This window comes from Haplochromis burtoni, unplaced genomic scaffold (genome assembly GCF_018398535.1).
Source record: "Haplochromis burtoni strain Fernald_Lab_line unplaced genomic scaffold, NCSU_Asbu1 Contig_103, whole genome shotgun sequence".
Taxonomy (NCBI): domain Eukaryota; kingdom Metazoa; phylum Chordata; class Actinopteri; order Cichliformes; family Cichlidae; genus Haplochromis; species Haplochromis burtoni.
Window position 1 is genome coordinate 827,742 of NW_024582464.1, and position 26,101 is coordinate 853,842.

The 26,101-nt window shown below is 38.8% G+C and overlaps 1 protein-coding gene across 6 annotated transcripts in view; it reads left to right on the top strand.

Annotated features, from left to right (window-relative positions):
* Positions 1-26,101, top strand: part of LOC102306823 (heparan sulfate glucosamine 3-O-sulfotransferase 5) — a 136,338-nt gene that overhangs the window by 47,735 nt on the left and 62,502 nt on the right. For 4 of the 6 annotated variants that reach the window (XM_005931037.3, XM_005931036.3, XM_005931039.3 and 1 more), the window contains one exon: positions 8,173-8,248. The exons of the other annotated variants lie outside the window; for them this stretch is intronic. The gene's annotated coding sequence lies outside the window, so the exon portion shown is untranslated. The remainder of the gene's footprint in view (positions 1-8,172; positions 8,249-26,101) is intronic. 6 annotated transcript variants of the gene reach the window in all.

The following is a 26,101-nucleotide window of genomic DNA, read 5'->3' on the forward strand; positions in this document are numbered from 1 at the left end:
CCAACTTTTTTCCAATCTGATATGCCTAGAGGGACTGGTCCCTCTTCCCCTCTGTTTTTCTTTCTTTCTTTCTTTCTTTCTTTCTCCCTCCCTTTCCTATCCCCCAGTCATGTCTGTCATGTCTGTAACAACTGAAAATAAAGTAACATAAATAAATAAATAATAATAACAAAGGTCAATCAAATGGACCAATACGGCAAGGCCGTGATGATCCACTTGGTAAAGTAAATTGGTTGGGCATCTTTCTTGGCCTTGAGACAATAATTCTAATGGCTAAAGAACCAAACGGTTCAGGCAAAAGAAAAAAAAAAAAGGACAGTTGGGATGCATAAAGATCCAAAATCTTCTAAAAGGCACCAACAGTACCAATGCTGTGAGTGGAATAAGCCATGATTATACCAAGCAGACAGCTTTAGGCTACAGTGGCTTATATTAGAAGATACAAGAAACTATCTTATTAGGATACAAGATAGATGCTAACTAAAGCAGCCCTGCTTTCTATGGGTAGAGGATGCCTATTTATAAGATACTGTAAATATTTTAATTTCTGTTGTAAAGCCTACTATTTAAACATGGGACTCTGTGCAGACTGACTCCATTTTAAAGCTAGCTTCAAGTGGCCATTAGAGGAACTGCAGTTTTTGGGATTGGCATGTTGCATTTATTTCTGCCAGCTTAACCACTCATTTGGAATGCGGATGAAATATTTCACCTTTCAGGTCTTTTTGAGTCTTCTAGCAATCAAATGCAAAGCTGTTAACTGTATTTGCTATTTCGTGTCTTTTTAATCATAGTTCTTTGCGAGAACAGCTGCATTTTGAAAATAAAGCTGAAAACTGAATTGAACATTACATTTGCTACCCATCAAACAACATACTTAAAGACTCTGTGCTGACAGGAACTGCAGAGAAAGATGATACTTTTATGTCATACTGTCATTACGAGTGACCTTTTTTCATGCAGTTTGAAACGGCAATTGAAACCTGCTCTATGCACCATTTTTTTTGTCAAAGCAACCACATTCCCAAATCTCATCAGTGGGTGAAAGAAATGCCTATGCCATATTTTAATGAAGTAAAATTATCCAACAAGTTAAAGTGCACCAGTTTTAATCAAATTTCAGCTTGGGGAGTTTAAGATGGAGAGAGACAAAGAGAGTTGGGAAAGAGACAGATGGACCAGAGAGAAAGCTAGATATCAACATAGCATCAGAGTGTGAAAAATACGTTATCTCCTTTTGACTCACATTGTGTTCCGGCCACAGGGAATCCTGCTCCCTCCCAGCTCTGTTCTGTTTCATCCATGTACAACACTGCTGTTAGTAATTAGAGAGTAGGTGTAAGATGCCGCAGATTCACCAGCAGAACAATCTGCTGCACACTGAGCTGTCTCATTTAAATAATTAAAATGAATCTACTCTTGTTCATATTTGGATAAATTAAATTAATATTTGTCCCACAAGGCTCGGCAAACACAATCTTTTCACCACAATTTGTAAGTATGGTCATGATTGTCAGAGTCTGAGTCAGGGTCTGCAGCTTCTGCAATCTGCTCACTGCGGCAGTGATGCAGAAGGGCTTCACTGCTACAGTATATGTGTGACATAGTAATGTGTGATTTACTGAACTTCCTCTCCATACAGTTATTCTTTTGCATGTTTCTTTTTTTTTTTTTTTTGGAGCCCCCGACCTCCTGGGTTAGCCTTCAGCATTATAATCGGAACAGATCCTGGCAACCGTGTCCTGCTCTGCCTCCTGGCCCCGTTTTAGGCAAGGAGAACCACAACGCATCGTATGGTTGCTATGTCATATGGTACGTCATATGTGCTAACAAATCAGTTTTGCTGTACTAAGTAGCCCTGCATGGGATAACATATCTAATTTTAAGCAGAAAACAGAGAGAAGTTGACTGTGGATTATTTTTTGTGACAGAAATTTAATTTCTTTTCCTTAAAGGCAGACTTTCGTGGCTCAAGAGTTGGGAGTTCGCCCTGTAATCGGAAGGTTGCCGGTTCAAGCCCCGGCTTGGACAGTCTCGGTCGTTGTGTCCTTGGGCAAGACACTTCACCCGTTGCCTACTGGTGGTGGTCAGAGGGCCCGGTGGCGCCAGTGTCCGGCAGCCTCGCCTCTGTCAGTGCGCCCCAGGGTGGCTGTGGCTACAAGTAGCTTGCCATCACCAGTGTGTGAATGGGTGGATGACTGGATATGTAAAGCGCTTTGGGGTCCTTAGGGACTAGTAAAGCGCTATACTAAATACAGGCCATTTACATTTTTGCCCTTTCTTCCTTATTGTGGATCTTATATAATTGTCGAAAATCTCCAGTGTTAAATTAACACTGGAGAGTGTCTATATGGGTCCACACCTCTGAGTGTTAAATACAACACTGTTGAGTGTTAAATTAACACTTTTGACAGTGTTATATGTTTAAAAGTAACCTAGTCAGTTTTGAAGATTAACAAAGACTAACACTGAGCAGTGCTGATTTTCTAACACTGGAATATTTCTAACATTTTGAGTTATTTTCCAGTGTTAGAAAATCAGCACTGCTCAGTGTTAGTCTTTGTTAATCTTCAAAACTGACTAGGTTACTTTTAAACATATAACACTGTCAAAAGTGTTAATTTAACACTCAACAGTGTTGTATTTAACACTCAGAGGTGTGGACCCATATAGACACTCTCCAGTGTTAATTTAACACTGGAGATTTTGCTGTGTACACAGTGGCTGTTCTTGTGGCAGTAGTGCTAGCACTGGATTATTGAAGCAGACCATGATATCAGTATTTAAGAATATAAATTGTCCACAATAATAATTTCCTTATTTATTATTTGTTATCATTCGCTGTTGATGTATTAAAAAAATATTCCTTTAGAACCTTTTAATTGGATTCTCAGAAATACTTACATTTTCTTCACACCCACATTCTCTGTACACCATCTGGGCAGGGGGCTGTGAGGAGTTGGCAACCTGGCTGTGGTCTGGGACACTGGGCCTCCCTGTGGGTGGAGGCAGTCTGCTTGCCTCCATCCCAGGGAAAAGAGTAACACCCCCTGGCTCTGGGGGTTGATTGTCCCATTGGGGGCCGTGATACCTGGACCTGGGAGTATAGAGTATGTTTGGGGAGTGTGAATGGTTATATAGTGTTCATTTCACGTCTGGGGCTCTCCTCAGCTCTTTCCAGGAAGGTGGCGCTGTTGCCTCTCTGGTGGTCCTCCTTGGGCTTTTGCACTCTGGGGGCCTGTGGATGTCCTGGCCTGGGTCTCCTCCATGTCTGCTTCATGCCATGGGGGGCGGGGCTATGGCTCCCCACACCCTCTAGCAGATCGTTACATGGATAAACCTTTTGAGCTCAAGCACGCTCATGCACACAGGTGTACACACGGGTGCTTGAAAAACTTTATTTTTTCAATAACTTAAAATAAAGTAAAATAAATAAATAAATAATAATAATATAAAATGTGAAAAAATAAATCAGTTGGTCATCTTTTCCTGGCAAGAATTCTGATTGCTAAAGTAATGAATGGGACAAGGAAATAAATAAAATAAAATAAAATAAAATATTGACATTTAACTGATATATTACGTTGATATATTATAATAAGTATACCAACAAATATGAAATACATATTCCTACCTTTTGATACAGATATTTGAAATTTTCTATATAATATTTCTTTTTCAGTCAGTAAATGTATCAATTAATTTCATGTAGCAACACTGAGATGTAGTGGGCCAAGCCAGTTTTATTTATAAAGCACTTTACAAGCAGCAACCACTCACCAAAGTACCAACAGAAATTCCATACAATCTGACAGAAATCGCATAAATTTCCTAAATCTAGAGAAGAACATTATTAAACAAATACTACAAAAGCATAATACTACTGCATTAATTTACTGAGAAAAATGATTCAAAATTAAATATGGTTTTGATCTATTTAAAGAGCCCAAACATTGGTCTTCTATCGTGTTCTACGTCTACAGAAGTGCATCATTCATTAATCAAAGTCACGACTTCCAAACTGGAAAAGGTTAGAAAAAAATTTCCATGGAGTGCGTACTCCACCAATCTATGGTCATGAAGGCCTTACAAAAAATCTTACAAATGGAGGAAAATTCAGTTGACTTCCTGCTCTGACATGAGTGGTTGTCCAACAAAAAGGCCAAAGTGTTCATCAAGAGCATAAGGTCATGTCTGAGGTTCAACAGGCCTCTCTGATATTGGCTAATATCATTATTGAAGAGTGTACAATCAGAAAAAAAGCTACTGAGAGAATGTCGTATATATCCACACCAAAATGTTATATTTTTAAAACATTTTCTATTCTGGTTTTGCATAAGTGTCTTTTTTTCTTGCATAGTTGACTTAGTCTTAGTCTTTAACATCTTAACATCCATTGTCTCCAGCAAACCATTGTCATATTAGGGGTATGGTTTGGATCTACACCCATCATCCTTTTTTAAATGATTTTTGCCTATTTGGATCAACACACTGGAAAACCACAGGAAATCTGCAAGGCCTAATTCAATGCATTAGAGTTCGTTTCAAAATTTTGATATTATTTTCAAAATCCAGCTCCACTCCAAACCCTGGATGGGTTACCACTGACATGGTGGCTGTAAAGAAATCAATCTCTTTGCTGTAAAAACCTCCATCACTGGATGGAACAGTTTACAAACCAACACATTGTTAATAATGTTAAAATGAATAATTTGAGGTTGTTACCCATAAACTACCAGAATCTTGAACCAGGCCTGATGTTGAAACATGCAGTACGTTAATTGTGATCTTTAATGTGTTGCAGCTTATCACAGAAGGCATTTGTTAACCTACATAAGTGGAGCATACACAATTTATTTAAATAGCATGACAATTTCATTAAAGTCATTCGTCTTGACTGCCGGGATGTCTTAGATACATGAGGTTTAATTATCTGCTTCTAAGTTCAGATAAAACTGAGGTTATTGTAAGGGGGCGTAAAAATCTTAGAAACACTGTCTAACAAGATCCTTACTCTGGACGGCATTGCCTTGAGTTGTCTGTTGTAGTTATTTGGCACATTATAAGTAAAATTGAAGCACACAATCCCGTCGCACAACATCAACATTTATTTATATACAAAAATAAAATTAAAAAAAATAATCGGTGACAAAATATGAAGTTACAATTCTTTTCTGTAAAAAAACATTTTTATTTTTGTATATAAATAAATGTTGATGTTGTGCGATGGGATTGTGTGCTTTTTATAATTTGTAATTGTTTAAATAACTTGTGTCTTAACTCATTCCATCACACAGAAAATAAAAACTTTTTACATCACAAAATGTTAGAAATATAAGTCGTTCATAACAACCTGAAAGGTTGGGAAATTAAAATGCAAACCAATGGAAGCAGAAGCAGAAGACTATAATGTCACAGAGCACACAGTGTCTATTATTGTGTAGACATTTATAAATAAGAGCTTAATAAAGATGCTTAATTTCTTAAGAAATATGCAGGTGGAGTGATCTTTATCAAAAGTAGAAGTTACATCTGTGGCTAAATCATTGTACCCAAAAACTTTAAAAATCTATCGTTTGTGAGGCTATGTAAGTAAAGCTTGCTCTTCTCGCCCATGTGTAACAAACCATCTGTTGGGGGTTGTGGATTTGACACCTTAGCATTGTGAAAGTGGGGAAACATGCTCCTGGCTGTGCATAAGATTTCTGCTTGCAACTTAGAATCTCAGTTCTAAATGAAATTCAGATGTTTTTTTAAGTATGGCTAATGTATTATTTGACTTCTAAGGCACACACACACACACACACACACACACACACACACACACACACAAAGAACAACAACAAGAGAAGAAGAAGAGGGTGTTTACTACCATCATAAAAACCAATCATTCATCTTCCAACTGTATCTTTCTGTTCTGGCTTTAGAATCATTGTTGTTTACTGAGCCGTACTTTGGGAGTCATACTGTTGTGATACTGGGGAGAAAAGGGTAAGGTTTGATAGACTAAAACCTTTACACACAATACTTCAAAAATCTAAAGAGTGTGTGAGGCTGTTAGCTGTGTTGTCCAGCAATAAACTTATCTACAATGTGTTAGTAAAAGAGTGAATTGTACTTCTGTCCCATTAAGCAATGGTTTAACAAATTTCACTGCAAACTATAAAAGGAATCTGGGTTTAAATAGAACATAGTAGTGTTGGATTAAGTGTAGGAAACACTAGTATACAGTGTCTATGGAACAAATCTCCTTCAACATTCACAATGACCCAAGTGGATGACTACAGCCATTTCTCTCAGTTGATTGTGTTTAGGGAAAAAGCAGCTAAATACACTGAGATTGCTCTACGCTGTTAGTGAGTTAACTCTGGATGTCTGTGGGTTTTGTTAACTTGGAGTGAACAAAAGAGGAAAAACACTAAAAGATGCCGACAGTGAAAGTCTGGTTTATTTCATGAATACAATGAAACATTTTACAGAGCAAAGCAACATATATGATAAATAGATACACATAACACGAACAGTGAGAAGTAAAACTCATCGTCTTACCAGATGTTATATTCTGTAAACTTAAAATAAACCACTCAAATTAGAGTTTAGGGTTTTTAAGTCATCTATTAAAAGCATGAGTCAACATTACTGAAGTCACACTTTAACGATGCTTCATATCACAGTCTTTATGATGAAAAACATGTTCTCTCGTTAGCACATGTCTGCGCTGTCACTTGTCATGAAAATGTCCAGAGTTAGGGTTCAAGCTTCCTCTTCACTTACCATTGATCATTATTAGGGCCCACAATAGATTTGTCACATTATCCCCATAAACAACATGCTTTTATAGAGATCACTGTGACACAAATATTTAGATTCTGGTTTCACAATGTGCATGAACTCAAAATCTTAAAATTTCATATTTATAAAGTATTGCAAAGAATACGCTTCTTGTAAAAAAAAACTGATTGGAGATGCTTTTGAGAAAAGCTCCTGCTGTGACCTTCCTTCTGTGAGGGCACCACACACACACACACAGCACACACACACACACACACACACACACACACACACACACACACACACACACACACACACACACACACACACACAAACACAACACACACACACACACACACACACACAGAGAGAGAGAGAGAGAGGGGGAGATCATTAATACAAAGGATTGGAGCCGTGTTTTGGATTTTCACTTGTTGTTGGCTTTAATATGAACAGTCACATAAAATTCATTACAATTTTTTGCCTTTGGTTCAATTAAGATGTTTCTTTAAAACTACAACACCTTCCTTTTCAAAAGGTTTACTGACATAGTAAAGAAGTAGCTAGGGAACTCAGTAAGTATGAGCAACAGTAGCTGAAGGACACTTTCTCCAATAAATAGGATTTCATCATCTGCAGTTTGTCAAAAAGTGCCATATTAAAAACAATTCAGCAGACCCTCAGAGTGCGGATGCAAACCGCTTTCAGCTATAGAGGTAGAGGTACGCTTCATGTACTTATCAACATACAGTTCAGAGGCTTGCATTAGAGTGCATTGGTGCTTGGGCATCTTTTATTCAGCGTGATTATACCATTGTGGATTTAGCTATATAAATATGCTCAAGAGTCTATCATATGTTTGACATGCAACTAAAAATTCGAAAATATATGTTTTAAATCAGTAACTTTACAAATTTAGAGGAAATGTTTTTGGACAACACGTGTCACATTTTAAACAGGGTTTGAATAATCAGCGCTGACATACAGACATTTATGCGCTGGGTATAACAGACATGCTTACCGTGGTGGTCATGTTTACATCACCTGTTTTCTGCCTTTGAAATATTAAAATCCTTTGGGCTGCTTTTTTAATTATCTTGAAGGGGGGGAGCAATTTTAAACCCATGAGTTGTGTTTTATTTCATTCTGTGAGTATATTTGAACTATGCACACGGTCTCCCAACTGCATGCCAAGCATAGCTTCCCATTTGCCATGCAAACTAGAAAGTAGATGAACCTCTCCCTGGGCTCAGGAGCTGAGTTTGTTTACACATTTCCATGATGTGATGGTTTGTAATTCAAGACAGATGGCGGGAGGATATTTTTACCATTTTGTGTGCTGGAATAGAAATTAGTGATTGTCCATTTGGTGAAGAGTGAATTTCAGTTTCTCCATTTTAGATACTGCAGCAACGTGAGTACATAAAGCAGTATCCAGGTGCAATACACCCACTCTGGCAGTCATGAAGAATAGAGGGTATGTATGAGCTCTCCTTCTCACATCACATCACTCCTCTCATCCATGCTGAGTGAACAGAGAAACTTTCTGGGTTTAAATGCAATGGAGATGTGTTACCTGCGTTACCTGTGTTCCTCTTTTAAGAAGTATAACACATAAACACACTCAGTGATCTTATTTATGTACTGCACAGTCAGTATTCTGAAATGCATTTAATTCATATTTAGAAATAAATACATTTATAAACTCAGATTTATGACATGTCCTATAAGTGTAGCTTCACACCAGGCGAGGTACAACAAGAGAATGAGATAAATCATAGTTTAATATTTTCCAAAGGTGTCATTTGTCATAAACTAGCTGTGAGAAGCAGGCGGGTTGTACCCGAACGCAGACTCGCAGACGGGACTTTAACTCAAAAGACATCGATTTATTGCTAGACAGGAAATAATACAGACTAAACCAGGAGAAACACAACCATGAGGGAGATCGCCACACTGGACAGAGGGAAACAGAGGGCTTAAATACACAAGGAATCATGAGGGGATGAGAAACAGGAGGGAAACACAGCCGAGGCTAATCAGACACGATGAGACAGGGGAAGCAAAACTGAACATGACATGAGACGAGGTACCTTCAAAGTAAGACAGGAAGTTATATACACAGTGATAACCAGATAAAGACACGCGAGCTTGACAACAGAAACACAGGAACAGAAAAGGGAAACAAGACACAAGGACACAAACACAGAGAGGGTACAGAGGACAAAAACACAAGGGGAACCTAGCTCAGAGACACAGAATAAAAACTAATGAAATTAACCTTAAACCAGACATAATAATAAGACATAATAGTCACCAAAAACATAAACTCCAAATGCTGGGTCAAATGGCCCAGAACCATGACAATCATTAATCATCCAGCACACTACCAGAAATTCACCTACCACATGCCCCATTCTTTGGTTTATTATAAAAAAATTATAGAAATTTACAAAACATTACTGGGCTACAGTTTTTGTGTGAAGATGGATTTGTGCTAACTACAAGTCCAGAAACAAACTGTCACCTCTTGCTATTAGAATGCAAACAGAAACTTGCTGAACGAGTTAGAATTCCACTGGCTCCGTGTTAAAGCATTTTATAATGAAAGGATTTGCTGCTAATGTGTTGTTGGCACTCTACATGTACATGTACTATGGTATTGTCTGTGTGACTACTCTATGTTACCACAATTGTAGTTCGACTTGCCTGGATGATGGCTCATCTTTAATTGATGTCAAATTATTGGCATTTATAACAGCTGATAAATCCAAATGAACAAAAGTAAAATAGAGATGGACGAAACACCCTCCAACCATGATATGAGTGTTGGTGTCACATTGTTTATCCACCAGAGGGCACGTTGCACTTGTTGACATTGCGTGTTTGGAATGTCACAAACTCAACAACCAGCTGATCCAAACAGAGTGGATTCGAATAATCCACGACTTAATTTTTTTTTAAACGGCATTGTCAGTTTTTCTTAGTAACTCCATATAACTCCAATAACTACATATAACAAATGCTAGGGAAGTTAGATTAGCTAATATATCAGATTTTTAAATCTCCAAGTATCAACATTAAAAATCACATTATTGAACAAGCTCTGCAAAGGAAGATGAAATATAACATTTTTCCTCTTACTAATAAACACCTTCATTTAGAAATGTAATTGTATTGTCTTTGTCATACATTTCAATTTGTTTGATAATCTGAAATGTTTAAGTGTGACAAACATTCAAAAAATAGGAAATCAGGAAGAGGGCCAACGCTTTTTCACACCATTGTAGGTAATATGACTAACAGCATGGGCCAAGTTCAACATCATTGTGCTGTTTTAAAAAGCTTAAAATGTGAAAAATCTGTTTTCATGTCTTTTGTCAGTGCCACAGTCCAATCCACCATCCCGTGAACACATCTGCACTGCTCCTTCTCAGCATGGAGTCATAATGCCGCTTATTGATTATTACCGCTCTGCTTATAGCTTCACTAACTCTTTCCAGTATGTTAATAGTACGGCTCAAATCATTTGTATCCCACTGTCATTACCAAAGCTCTGAATCTTGATTATTTGCATGTTTGATTTGGCAAAGATTTGGCAGATGTCCAGAGAGGCTGTAATAGCAGGAGAAGGACCAGTTACTTAGTTTTCCTATGTTTTAGCTCATATAATGTTTTAATAAACATTAAATCGATACAGAAATGCAATTTTTAGTGAGAAGAATGTGGCGTTTTAACACATAACACCAAAGGTAACACACTCCCATGGCTGTAGTCTCCCTACACATTGTCATACTGCAAAAACTGCTCAAGGAACACAACCTGGTCTCCAGACTTCCCACTTCCAGTCTTACTGTGCACCTGTGGGATGTGCATGAAAAACTTGATCCATAGAGGTCCCAAGCTACAACATACAGGTCTTAAACGATCCACTACCACCATCCTAGCTTCTGATTACACATTATACGCAATATTAGGTGGTATTAGGTGTTTTTATATACTGGCTGAACATTATATTAGTCTACTATCATCTCTGCTCTTATGAACACAGCCGCAAATAGTACTTCCCTGCCTGACCTTGGCTTTTGACTTTTTCCTGTCCACCTGTGTTGCTTAGATGGCTGATGGAACCTGCTGCTGCTTCTCATGGCACATGCTGTTACTTTAAACCAACCTCAGGTGGGTGGGGGTGGAGTTGAGTGTAGGTAGGCAGAGAACTAAATCCACACCACACTCATCAATCAGTGTGCCCCATCTTTCCTCTTTCTCCCTGCATCATATTTCCTGCAGCTTAGCTGAGGTACGTCCCTCCTTATACACATTCTGTGGCACATGATTAATCCCACCACTCATATCTCTTTTCATGTGTCAGCACCTTCAGTGCTTTATAGGCTTATTCTGAGATGAAGTGACAGCTCTACTCTGAAATATCACCAAATTAAGACTGCTGGCATGTGTAAACAACGTAAATATACACCAAAACCCACAAATCAAATGGAGGGCAATGTCTAACTCTTCTATTAAAACTTTGTTGACCCTGTAATATTTAAAGGTTGTTTTGTCTGGTTCAGCTGTTCTAGGTTGGTTCAACATTAGTCATGTCTCAGCTGACTCTTTGTGATGCTGGGTGCATTCCTTCTTGAAAAATTGCATTCATAAGTCACAAGTAGATTTATAGGTCCCAAATAAACATGGGCATGTGGGAAATGTTAGGAACCATTTGTGTTGCATGTGCCAGATAATAATATAATTCCCATCTAATTGACTTCTTTATATAGAACATTTATCTGAATAACAAAAGAACAGATTTGGAAGGTACTATCTTCTAGTTTCTGAAACTATGCTTGCTAAGTGTTTTTTACTGACCTGGTGGATGTTGACAAGTGCAGGAAAACAGGAAGCAACTAAAGCTTTCAAGCAAGTACAATGCATGAAGTGCAGAATTTCCATCCAAAACACTGCTATATATTAGTAAAGTACATGAGTAAATGTACAATATTGCATTTGACCAACCTATTCATGCTGTGCTATGTCCATTTTTGATATACAGTATGTTGTCAGGCAGTGTAAAAGTGTTCAAAAGATTTCCTGGATTCTGGGAGATTACACACAAGCACTATAATTTACATATTTGTGATGGTACATTACGCAGCCATTTACATAAATGCATACATGAAGGAATAAAAGAGTAGAGCGCAATGGTTATCCATCTCAGTGACACACATCTAAATGTATATGTGTTACAAAGTTTATTGCATAGTCTGTGAAACTAAAGACTCATCAAGAAGATCCAGATACATTCAGTGAGAAATACTGTTGACTCTTTTAGGGAAGAATGAGTGTGGTCCCAACAAAGTCACTGCAACTGAATTATATAAGAATGCAAGTCAACAGAAGCACTTTCTAGACAGGATATATTTATAAAAATGTCCTACAAGAGTGCTGAAATGAAACCCCTTGTTAGTCTGAAGTCACAGAAAGTTCTGCAGGTTTGTATAAGAAGGGAGACATTTAATAAGGGAGAAAACAAAGGAAAATTATATCTCTAGAGCTGTGGATTGAGCAGGCAGTGTTCTGTAAAAAAGAGTTTCTTGGCTTCTGAGACCAACACACCTGCATAAGCATGAAGTTAAATGTTGTGAACGAATGGAATTCACTCAAAGGAAATATGACAACCAGTCTTCATACAAGCGTGCATGGAGCCAGCTGAATGTAGCGCACATGCACACGCGCATACAGATGCCCTGTTACTCAGAACCAGCTGTTCCAGTGTGTTTAAATTATCACCTGTCAGCACAAATTTACCCTGATTCTGAAGGAGCTGGAATTCAAAATTTGCCATACTGTTGAAATCACCCACCACCCTCCTTCTGCTGTTATCAATCATAAAGTGCAGGCAGTGAAGGGCTAGCCATTAATTTCCCTCGTTTCCTTTTAAGATCACAGGAATTTAGCTCAGTCTTTCTCTGGCAGCTCTGCATAGCGACCAAACAGAGAGTAGGGAAATGTAAAGACTTTTAGAGACTAAAATGTGCTGTAAGGCAGCCAAATTATTAGAAACATGGAAAATCAATAAAGGCATGCTTTTATCTTCTAGAAAAATAATACATTTATCATAAGACATTTTCGCCTTCATATTTGACTCTTTTGTAGGCCTTCTTCAGCTCACAAAAAAGCACTAACATTTGTCAGCTGTAGCTTCTTCCAATGAACATATGCAAACTGTGTAGATAAAAAAAGAAGAAAATAGAAAGAGTGTTCTTTCTACTCGTGTACAGTTTTTTGGGGGGGGGGAATAAAAAAGAACAACTTCCCTAAAGTGAGTTCTCCATTCAGATACGTACAGACTTCCAGCTTTTAGCCTCGCTGCTAGGTAGTTTACCCTGGACAGTCTCACCATACACCATACACTCACAGCTCAAGCAGATAGCATCATAACAATCTATGTTAAGATCTGGGATATCTTAGACAGCATATAAACTCTTGGTGCTTTTAGTCATTGTGTTGGAGCTGAATAACATTGACAGTGGTCAATGCAATGCACTGGAATAAGTCCAGGGTGAGACCAGCTTGCAGCTTACATGAACTTACAAAGAGCTGTTGCTGGAGTAGTGCTTACTTGTGCAGAGTTTGCATATCAGTTTGAATGACAGTTCTGAATAAATAAAAGAAAATTACTATATAATACTTTGTTGGTTAAAATGGTTCCATGTAAGTACAGATCCTGTATCACAAGACTCTGGTGCTTGACAGAGTAGACGTTCTTGTGTCACGCCAAGGGTCAGCAGACAATTAGTTTATTTGGGTCACCAGTGTCCACCAGCTTTGTTACTTTTATACACTATATTACCAAAAGTATTCACTCACCCATTCAAATCATTGAGTTCAGGCGTTCCAATCAGTGCGATGCTGTTAAACCAGCAGTGGAAACCATGCCACTGTTGGTCAAAGACAAAGGAGAAGAAAGGGAAGGCATGTTAGAAGGCAGTGAGACAGAAGGAAAGGCAATGTGGAGATGAGAGCAGGGTCTTTAAATTTGGAACTATGACTGGTAAAGAGAGAGAGCTGGTTGAGATTATGGAGAGAAGGAAGTTACATATATCAAATGAAAGAAATGACATTGGATGTCAGTTGGAAGAGAAATAAGATTTCTGGAGGAAGTTGTAGGAAGTTGTAGATAGTTTCTCCAATAGACAGAGAGTGATGATTGGAGCTTTAATGGACATGTAGGTGAAGGGACCAGAAATGATGAGGTGTTGGGTGGGTATGGCGTTAGGGAGAGAAAGGAATAAATGGTGGAAGTTGAGGAAGGAAGAATGTGTTGAGTTGAGGAAAGAGTTGACATAGGCTCTCGGAGGTAGGGGAGAGTTACCTGGTGACTGGGAAAGTACAGCTGAAGTGAAACTGTCAAGGTGTTTGCAGTATCATCTAGAGATGGACCGATCCGATATTACGTATCGGTATCGGTCCGATACTGACCTAAATGACTGGATCGGATATCGGAGAAAAATAAAAAATGTAATCCGATCCATTAAATATCACGAAAGCACCTCACAAAACTTGCAACACGCCGTAACTCACCGCAGAACGTTAGCAGTTGGAGCAGTGTGCATCACGTGATAGAGCAGCTGTGGCATGCGGGACCTGTCGGTGGTCTGGATAGCATGTGGAGCTTCGCTAGCAACCTGGCATTTCATCTCCGCTAGCATTTCATCTCCGACAAAGTTATCCCCGAGAGAAGTAAAGCAAGCGTGTAAGTCCATCTCTGAATGTTTGTAAAGCATTCCCACGCTAAGCTTAACGAGCGACTGCCTCTCGCTCTCCGGCTGGTACTTCAATCGTGAAACTGCTTAAATGATCAGCTGATCAGCTTTTCTGTCGCGAGTCCGTCTTTGTTTTTGGCCCACTTCGCACCAGAAAGAGCAAACCAGCGGCTGAACAACAGCAGCACGTTTAAGCTTGATAAGCTGTTGTTAGAATTTATTTAATATTACTTTCTACACCAGGATCTTTTTCTACGTAGCTGACGGCTGGTAACTGTGCAGGGGCGGATCTAGCAAAGTTTAGCCAGGGGGGCCGATTGTGCCCCCTTTTCACTGTTCATGCCCTAAGACATACTTTTCTTTCTTATTCTCATTTAAAATGTCGAGCTTTTAATAAATAATTATCTGACACCCAAAGTTTTAATTTGATGCAAAATGAATAGAAGTCAATTACTGTATATAGTGACTATTAAGTCTAATATATATACCCTAGTAAGCTATAGTACTTTTTACTTTGGGAAGGTACCATCTGTGCAGTCTGCAATTTTGTTGAAGAAAGATGTTGAATCTATTTAAAATTTCTTGAAAAATAATTGATTTCTGTGCATTTTTTTTCACACTGCATCAAATTAAGGTTGATTACGTCGATTAAGCATCATGAGGTGGCGCGTGAGGGGTGGTTCCCTATTTTTTATTTATTTATTTTTGTTGTTGCTGGGAGTTGGAACCCTATTAGTTAGGTTGCTTAATATTTACGCTAAGTACTCTTTAAAATACCAGAATAGGGAGATGGTGTAGGTTTAAGTTTATTAGATTGATCAGTATTGCTGAACTATGAAATTTTTTTTTTTGCATACAGGTATAACAGAATAGCTTTAGTGTAGTTGTTGTTTTAAACTTGAGTATGAACTTGCAGACTTGCAAAATGCAGCAAGATATTTTAAAAAAACAGTTTTGTTGATTAAAAAACACTATATCGGATTCATATCGGTATCGGCAGATATCCAAATTTATGATATCGGTATCGGTATCGGACATAAAAAAGTGGTATCGTGCCATCTCTAGTATCATCTCAACAGAGGAATGAAGACAACGCAAAGTGCAGGAGACTATTCAAAGGAAGGAGTAGGAAATGAAAAAGTAAAGAAAGTGAAGAAGAAATTAAATACTGAGTACTGCAAGGCTAGGTGTATGGCAAAGGCAAAAGAAAAGGTTTATAGCGAGTTGTATGTGAGGCTGGACATTGAAGAAGTTCAGGACTTGTCTTGGATAGATGGAGAGATCAAGTTGGAAAGGATGTGCAGCTATAGTGATGAAAGAGAGATAAAGTTGATGGGCTATACCACGTAGATATTGGAAAGAGTTGTAGAAATTAGCTTAGTGACTTTATTGCTGTAATAACAGAACAATTGTGACAATTATTCCAACAATAACAAAAAAAACCCTCAAATGAAGATAGGAGATGGGACAGGACTGATAGATTATACCTGCCAATCAACCTTGCCAAGAGAAGTGAAAGCTGTTAGAAGGGTTTGTTTGTCTGCTCCTCTGATCATTCAAAGAGTTTCCCATGAAATAGACATCATTTATTCTTTTACATTTCCTGCAGCTGTACTAGTGTTTTAATTAAGTGATCAAACACTCAGGAGCAGCCAGGGCCACTGGTCTTTGGCTGTGTGGTGAGCAAGGTTTGCATCTTTTTCCCAGCATTTCTGGAGTTGAAAGCAGATCAATTGCAACACACCCTCAGAGGGATCATTTTGATCTTGTTTGTGGCTTTGACTCTGGTTTCTCCTTTCCCAAGCCTCTGCCTCATACATAGGCTACCGGCATAATGAAATGGTAATAGGTATAATGACTCAGTTAGGACTAATTCAGTGCAACTTGGAACCGCGACAAACCTCAAACCTTTGGTGCTTCATTCATTCTCAGGCCATCAAATGTACCTGTCCTTTTGTGGCTTTATTGTTTCACAGTAACCATAAAAGATTAACAACTTTACAAAAGATCTTGTGTAGTCAGCTTATTTATGGATCTTCTTTTAGCTTGCAGGGCAGTGCTCTGCCATGGTCTAATGAGGCAGAAGACAACCTGAAATCAATAGCTGCTCACAGCATAATCGAGAGAACAGCCCCAAAAGAGGACTCCAGTCATTAAATATGTTTTTTACTGTGTATAACACACGACTGTTTAAAGGTTGTAGGGGAGTTGTTTATTAGAGTTTGTCTGAATGTAGGTTAAATGTATTTCTTTTTCTTGGCCTTATCTCCTACCCGAGCCAGTAGCGAGATACTTTTAGTCCACAGGGTAATGTGTCTGTTCTGGCCTTGTTAGTGTTAATGCACAGAGATTTAATGTCTTCTCTGCAGCTGACTGCCTTGGCCTCAGTGTAGTACTTGATGAGGTAAAAATGAGTGTGTCAGAGTATTTGCCTTGACAAATCCACAGTGAGGTTGAACTGGCCTTACCACACACCAATCTGTTTATTATGGTATTGCAAGATGGAAGAGTTTAGAAGTATTTTCTACTGTCCAATTATTCTGTTTTAAAGCTAAGCTGGGAGCAGCACAGACTTTTAAAGTAATACTGTAGGTTATTATATCCACTTAGACTGAGAAATCTAATTTTTTCATCAATTTACTTAATAAAACTAAACAGCTCCATATATTGTAATACTCAAGTGCCTCATCATACATTTTTATGGAAATTAGGTGCCTGAGCAAATGTGGAAGTCTTTAATCTGCTGGAGCTCTAGCCTATTTTTGCTAGAGATTCTGTTTCAAGTCATGTCAGAAGAACTTCAACTCTTTGTTTCTTATTCAATGCCCTCACCCCGCTCTGCTCATGTCATGACAGCTGAATTATTCATAGAAAATGAATGCCTTCCTCTGTCAAATAATGCTGACTTCAGTGATTCCAACACAGGCTGTACTTGGGTGGGCTATCAAGAGTACATTAATGTTCACCAAATTATACTGAGCAACAAATGTTAGAATTTGAATTTATCTTTTAATCTGACTGATTGAATGACTACATCAGCAGATGATTTGCTAGATTTTCTAGCTGTTCAGCAGCTTAGTGGCAAAAGAAGTTGTATCTAACGTAAACAGAAGGTCTATTGTTATGCTGGGTAGTTTCATACCTACAGAGCATTATCATTCCAACATACTGGCGATTTGTCACGGCCCGAGGCATGTCATAGTAACGCAAAAGGTACACCTCTGCGTCCTTATCAAATGCTCTGGATTCTTGATTGAAGTGGAATAGAAAGCTGCCCGCTTCCCTTTTTATTCGCTTCACGGCTTTCTATTGCAGTACTAACCTAACCTTAACCCTAACCTTACATTTATACATTCGCTCCAACCCGCTCTCATGCGTAACATACAGTTGGGTTGGGCGCCCGAAAGCATAACATAGCAACATTTTCTCACATTGCGTTGGTATGTTATGTTTTGGGATTAGAACGTGTTGTATACCTGTTATGTATTTCTTTCTTTTTATATCTTTTACTTTATATACTTAGGTGTATTTGAAAATATTTGCAATTATATCCAAAGCCTTACAGGGAAAATAATGATTTACTTTCTGCAAATTTGTGAACTGACTGGCAGAAATGTAGTGATAAAGATGATGAGCAACATTCAGGGCTGTTCAGTGTGCTCAGGCTTTGTGCCTTTTTATCGTTGCATATTGCTGCTGGCGACTCCAACAAGCTGCTGGTGATGAGCTGTAATTGAAGTGGATGTTAAGAGATAGAAGCAATTGCTGAGTCCTGTGAGGAAGGGACCAGGGTCATTGCTGCTCAATGACACGTCGGTGTAACTGCAGTCACCTTTCCACTATACTTGATAAACTGCTGCCACCGGGCTACACAGGGAGCAAAACAGACACATAAACTACTGCCCTTCACACAAGCCCTTAACTTCATTGCGTTGGCATAGTGGCAGCGTCACCACTTAAGATGTAGTCACAGGACGGTAACATGAAGGAGAGAGTAAAAGGCAAAATGACATCAACCTTAGCTCAAGCTGTTTGTATGCTCCATGAAGGGTAACTGCTGCATTACTGAAACACCTGCTGGGCATTATAGCCCACAGCCATCAATTTTCAGCAACATTAATTTTTGGCCATGCTCATTTCAGCCTAGATTGTGCTGACAACATAATTCTGATAGAAGGCAGGAAACCGTTTGGTCAAGTAAAGACTAAACAACAGGTGTGCAGCAACAGGAATACTTCAGCATCTCTTTGACTTCATGATGTGTTGCTGCAATTCATAAAACTTTTCAGTGCCTGAAAATGTGCATAGAGATCCCCAAAAGTGGTTTTAGCCCTTATCAAAGCTTAATCCTGAGTGTCAAAATAAAAACATTTGAGAATACAAACAAAGCATTCTGAAATTGCAGTATGGAGCTCTGATCTCATACGCAGCAGCTGTATTTTCACAGGTGCTGGATCAGCCAGCTAAGCTGCAGCATTCTGGTTTTGACAGGATCCAACTTTTATGCTGTCTGAACACTGTGTAGGAAATGCTCTCGGTTACAGCCCAGACTCACCTGGTAGTTTTATCAGTAGTATGTTAAAGGATTTGCCACACTCTCCCCTGTGTCACAGATGCCCATGTGTCATGGTTCAGCAGCATTGCAGGTCAATATCACATACTCCTGGTATCAGAGAAACTGAGGACCTATTGGATTTACTTAACTTTCCACAACTACACAGAAACCAGCATGTGTTTACTGTAACAGTTATCCACAGCTGATATTACATCTTATTGCTTATTGCTGTTTTACTTTTTGTACGTTTCTGTACTTTCTTTTTCATGTCAGACGACTGTACGGGCATGAAATGCAACAAATTCTGACCAATTAAAACTAATGTGACCAGCCTTCCAGCGTACTTCTCTTCACTGCTGAAGCCCTTTCATCAGACGAAAGCTCTTTTCACAAATGTTAAAGACTTGAATGTTCCAGTGTTTCATCCATATTCATGTGTAAAATGGCCTTTCAGAAAGAAATTGGAAGTCATATGTGGCTAAAGCTTCATGTTAGCAGATTTACTGATGCTTGTTCTTAGTTGTTCTTTAGAACAGTACGCAGGTTACGCACCTAATTAAAGCTACCTCATTTTTAAGATGACTACTCTCTGGAGAGAGGAAACAGGCATTTTTCACACGGAGTGAAGGCGAATGTTGTAGAAATGTGAGTACGAAAACTAGTATTTTTTTTTTTTACACTAAAGCATGGAACCATACCCCCATCCACCATGATAAAATTCTAAGCCTATAAAAAGTCAGTTCATCAAACAGCAGATATTAAAAGCCCTCCTTGGTAACAAATTGGGAAGTGGGTGCTTGGTTTCTCTTTTCCTTTAAAACTCTTATTTTTTACTTGTTCTATTTTATCTACATTTTATTAGGTACCTGTGGGTATTTTTAGGTACTGGAATTTGTACCCTTAATTGCATTGCATAATAAAAGGTTGGGAAATTGTACCAAAAGTTGCAGACTGTGAAGTAAAGTTATGAAGTGCTACCTAATGTATTTTTGTAGGTGCTACAGAAGTACTCTGAGTCTATTTATAGGATCATAGGTGCAGCAAGGTATTTGTAATCTGTCATACTGAGCTACTAATGTCACTGAGATCCCAAACTCCCAAAGCATGAGTGCTTGATTTAAAATATGCTCTATACAAATGCTTCCTGTAAATTAAATTATATCATGTAGGAACACTTAATGATTGTTTTTTTCCCTTAAAAATGCAACAGCTTGATTTGCTTAGGAATGCTAAAAGCAGTTTTTGAAAATCTGATTCAGTGCACATTTATTCCGTAGGTGGGTTTAAAATATGATTAAAGTGAAAATTTTGCCAGATTGCCTCAGACTGTCTGCTGTAATCAGATTTCCAACTGTGCTTTATTCCACTTTGCAGCACTTTAAAGCACACAGTGTAGTCAGCTGGACTTGACATCATCTGCCTCACTGAAGTTGTGGGCACCTATTTGCCTTTTTATTCTTCAAATACTTGGTTTTCTTTGTAGTTAAGCAAAGCAGATTTTTGAATCACTGGTGGCGGAAGGTCTCAATCTGTTTTAATAAAGCGTTTACATAATTCAAATGGGTCTTTGTTAAGACTGATTTGAGTGGAACTAAATATATTTAGTTCTACTCAAATCAGCTCAGCTTTTTCATATATGAGCCAAACTGTATCGTCTGAGAAGCTTCACAATATTCCACATGAACAACATGTTTTTCACAAGCAGAAGCCCAGAGCAGCCTCACCTGTACGTCTTTCTTTCATTCTAGAAACAGAACAGAACAAAACAGAAAGCCCATTGAGTTCCATTTTTGTTTTGCAGTAGTTGGTCCCTCCGCCCTAATTTTGGTTAAATTGCACTGTCTAGCTGTAACAAACAGAAATACTGTGAAACCTAAACTGGTATTTTTTCACACTTGTCGACCAAGAGTTCTAGAGCTTACTTAAAATTAACTAGTACCACTGTTTAGTGTATTACATCATCCACCTCCTTTAGTTTTAGTACACTGATTCTTCATGTGTTCATCAATTTTTTTAAGTAATTGTAGCTTATACTGCTGATGTTTATATGCTCACATATAAACCAATCAGATTGCGTTGCCTGTATGTCACTCAAAGGTCCCTCTTGTGCTATGGTTGTTCGTTGGTTTTCTAGATTGCATCTTTAATGTCCTCTGGTAGTATCCTCAACCCATCGTGTGCAGAACTTAGAAGAATGTCCAGGTGTCCTTTTTCTGCCAATTTAAAGCTACCTCCTTTTCAAGATGACTACTATCTGCCAATTTGAAGAAACGCAACGGTCTCTTACCCATGTTTGGTGATCATTGTGTTAATCTAAAATCAAATCTATTATTCATGATCTGTGCTCTTGGTGCAGTCATTTTTGGCAGGAACAATCTCTTTGGTTTGGTGGTACCCCTGCACATACTTACCACACACTCTCTATTCCAGCTATGTAAGATGTAGAGTTTTGCCCAGTTAATGCCATCAAATGAATTATTAATTGTAATAAGTGGAGTTTCCAGGCTCTGAGTTTTATTGCGTCCTTATTCGCCACTCTGTGACATTACAGAAATGGCAAATGTGTCCAAGACAGACGGAGCCCATTAATAACAGAGCTTTGTTTCCTTTGTGACTCCAGGCCTCTCTTGAATTGAATGTGTCTGGCTGTGGGGGATCAAGAGACTTTTAATGGATTCTCCTCCAGCCCTTGCATTATAATCTTATGGCTTGTTTACTGAAGGACAATGAGGATGCTTTGCAGAGCGCAAAGGTTATTTGGACCAAATAAAGAGACAGTGTATAGAGCTTAACCCAGTGGAAATTTGTCAAGGTCTGTGATACCATGTCACCTCCACCACAGCTTTTTAAATGGGTGCATTATCAGCTGTGGTATCATCCTTTGAAGATAAAAAAAGGCAGCAGATTTTTAGATAGATTCTTCACTTTATTGTCATCTTGATTAATCCTTTTTCATAAGGAATCATAATTAAGAGAGGTCCCTATGACTATGTGGGTACCTCGGTGGTCATCGGGGACTCTCTCCTGTGTTATCTCTTGGCTCCGGGTGGGGCGGGAGTTGCACTAGATATATAGGCTGATGGGACCGGGGTGAGGGGGGAACTGCTGGTTCTTTCTGACTTGGCTCTGTGGCTCCCTTCCCTTCTTTTCCCTTTTCCTTGCTTTGCCTCCCATGCATTGTCCTGGCCCGTGTGATGCATTTTTGGGGTCCTCCTTGCAGGTCCGCTGCTCTGTCCCTTCGCGCAGCTCTTTGGGTTGGGGTGGGTGTGTACAACCAGGCTATGAATAAGTAGATACAGCTGGTGATAAGCAACCCACATGTAAACAAATGACTTCACTGAGCATCGTTGGACCACTCACAAGCTGTACTTGCTACCTGCACTCCAGACAGAGCAAATGGTGGATAAAAATGACTGATGCTGTTGCAATGTTGGAAGCAAGGGCTTTAACCAGATACAAGATCCCAGGTAGAAAATATTTTACAGTTTCATTATGTGACAACATTGTGCAGGCTTCTGAAACGTCCCAAAGTTATGGTATTTTATTTGTGGTTAAGCTAAAATGCTAGGGAGTTGTTTCATACCATTCATCAATCCATCCATTGAGTCATCCAATCATGGGGGCAGCAATCTCAGTAGAGAAGTCCAGACTTCCTTCGCCCTGGCCACATCTTCCAGCTCATCTGGGGGACACTGAAGCATTCTTAAGCCAGCCAAAAGAGATGTAATCTCTCCAGTGAGTCCCAGGTCTGTTCAGGGCCTCCTCCTGGTCTGATATGCCTGGAATACATCACGGAGGAGGCATCCACCAACTTCCCGAACCACGCCAACTAGTGTCTTTCGAGGTGGAGGAGCAGTGGCTCTACTTTAATTTGCTGTCAAATGACCAGGCTTCTCACCATATCTCTAAGGGAGGACCCTTCAAACGTTCTATGAAAACTAATTGCCACCCCTTGTATTCATGGCCTTGTTCTTTTGGTCACTACCTAGAGCTCCTGACCATAGGTGAGGGTAGGAAAGTAGATCAACCAGCAAATCAACAGCTTCACTTTAATGCTTAGCTCTCTCCTCACTACAACAGCAGCACACACATCACTGCAGGCACTATACCAAGCTGTCTGTCAATCTCACACTCCACTGTCCCCTCACTCACTGCAGACACCTTGTTTCAGTAGATTCACACTTCAGATTAGGAAGTGTGTCATCAATGAAAATGGCTCATTGAAAAAGAAGGATGGTGAATGCCCTTCGTGTATTTATACTTATAAATCTGCAAGTGGCAAAAGTTAAATCATGATATAATTTTTAGGCTATATCGCCCACCCAAGAACATTCTTCTAGAATTTGTAGTTCTTTAGCAAGTTTAAGCTGTGCTGCCATGTTTCTTGTAGTCAGAAGAGGGGGTTTTGGCAAATATTTCAAACAAGCCATATTTGTTCAGTCTTTTACTAAGTATGCTGTAGTCTGAGCTGTAGGTCTTGAGTTTTTTACATGCTCTAAGCATTGAAGTGACTTTGCTGGGAAATCTTCTCCCAGGAAAATTGTGACTTTGTGTTAAAACATAACTAAATACCCAAAACGTATGTTTTTATAGAGGTGAATCAATTAGTCAAGTGTGTTTGATTAGCAGCATCTGGCTGTTATTTATCCTCTTCAATCCTAATGAAGGGTGTACTTAGTTTTCCACAAAACTGCAAAGAGGCCTTTGAAAACTTCCTTTTTTAAGCTACACATTAGTTGTCTGTTGTATCATCACTTGGACTCCTCTCTAACCTCTCTAAATTCTGATCATGAGTGGTCACTAGACCCTGACAGATATTAAGTTACTTTAACTTGTAGTTCCACAATTCCATGAAATCTGGCAAGAAACATCACAAACACGAAATAAGGCAGGGGCAGTGCAAAATAAGTTAAGTGCTCCTTTTCAGCCTTGAAACACTCAAGAGTGCCTCCCTTAAGCCATCTTTGTAATGTTGTTTGCGCTGGAAACTCTGGCATTACTTCCCATCCTCAGTCAGATTTGATTGAAGGACTATGAGACTGGGATGATGGATAGTTAGTTTCAGATTCTGGCAAATATGACTCGTGAAAGTCACACTGTCTCACACTATCTCACCACCTTTTCTTCTGACCTCTTAACATTTAGCAAGCCGTAGGCAGACCACTTAGGGGTAAGGTAATGTTTTAAGGGTACATTGCATTTCAGCCATATGCTAAACAATCATAGTTCCAGAAACTAGAGGTTGCTGACCCTCATATCAACAGTCAAAGATCCATTTTGGTTTTACAGTTCTCCTAAGATTTCTATTTGTGGATAACAATAAATAAATAATAAATGGAAATTCTGCATAAAGGTCTAAACCACTCAGAAGTGGATGTAGCTAATAAGCATAATTTCAAAAATTGGAAGTTTTTACCTTTCAAGTCAAATTTTGCATAAGTCCTTTGGACAATTCTTTTGCTTTACGATTCCATTTGGGTGTCCAGATATGTAAAACTCTCAAGTTACAGATGTCAGTCAGGTGGTTGCCAACCACTTGATAGATGTTAAGAGATTAAAGCTTGTCATTTGTTTAAGATTGTTATGAAAGACATTAATTCCCACAATGTTTAGAATGAATAAAGTGATGCCTAGAATGAAGAATATTGTGCTACAGTGGTTGTTCTCCTTCTCAATGCTGTCTGCTGGGCCATGTCAGTTCACAGTTCACTGATGCTAGGATGAAACTTTGCAGGGAGACACAGTTAAATGGACATGTGAAGAGGAATCTGCCTAACCAAGCAGAGCTCCCTCCCCTGCCTGGCAACAGTTGACTGGCTCCCTGAGCAGATGATGGGCAGCTCATTGCTGCTTTCTTTCACAGTGTGAAAACAGAATCCTGCAGTCTTTGAAAAAAAAACTCTCTTTTTTGTGTACCGTTGCATTTCACCTCCTACTTAAACCATTTTAGACAACAAGTGCACTTCTAGAGTCAGGCAAATTCTCAAGAGCTTTATGGGCAGACGAACTGCCTCTTCTAGCCAACACAAAACTGTTTCTATCCCTTGGCAATTTGGACCTTATTTCCTCACACATTTGTGGTGAATTTATGACTAGTGATCCACTCAAGTACCAATTTTGTACTCACTGATGCAAAGTGCATAGCAGCCACAAAAAGTACACACCTTGTGTCTTTGCACAAAGTTTGCCTTTAAACATCTGTATCCAAATGTGCTCCACCCCATATGGGACTCTAAGAGCCAGTTTGCCAACAGCAAAGAATATAAAGATCTTTCTGTGTGAAATTTAGCAAAGAGGATAGGACGAAATGCAGGAGATAAGCATCAAAGTCCACATAACCCAAAACATTAAAATGTCCTTTTATATAATGGGACCGCTCAAAACAAAATTATTTTAAAAGTCTTTTATTCTTGACTGGGATCTAGCTATAAATGAGCATTAAAATGAATGTAGAGTACCGACCATCTTCAAGCCAGTACATCAGGTGATTGCCACCCCCCATGATCTGATGGCTCAGCTGAGTGGACAATCTATTGGACACACTATTACATTTCTCTTGTCTGCCCTCAATTGTCACAGAACCATCCATTCACTTTTCTTTCTTTGACAGAGACTATGCATGTTAATGAGCATCGAATGCTAATAAATATATAAAGTAAACATGCCAGATTATGACAGAACTTCTACTTTACATTTTTAGTCCAATGGCAAGTCACATAAGACTTTTTAATATGCAAAGATATACAAAAATATAAAAAAAAACCCCACAAAACAAATCAAACAATAATTAGTTATAACTGATCTGATTCACTATTGTTAAAGTCTTGATTACCTCTGCTGAAGTGTTGTTTAACCAGTTATAGAAACATTTTAGCTTGAGTGACTATCAGGAATAGCTTAATCTATTTAAAATTCTGTGAATGAAATTTTACAGCAACTTTTTATTGTGGCTTTTAAATGTAGAGTCCAAAGTGAGCCCAGGATAACCAAGTTCATTTACAATTCCAAGCTC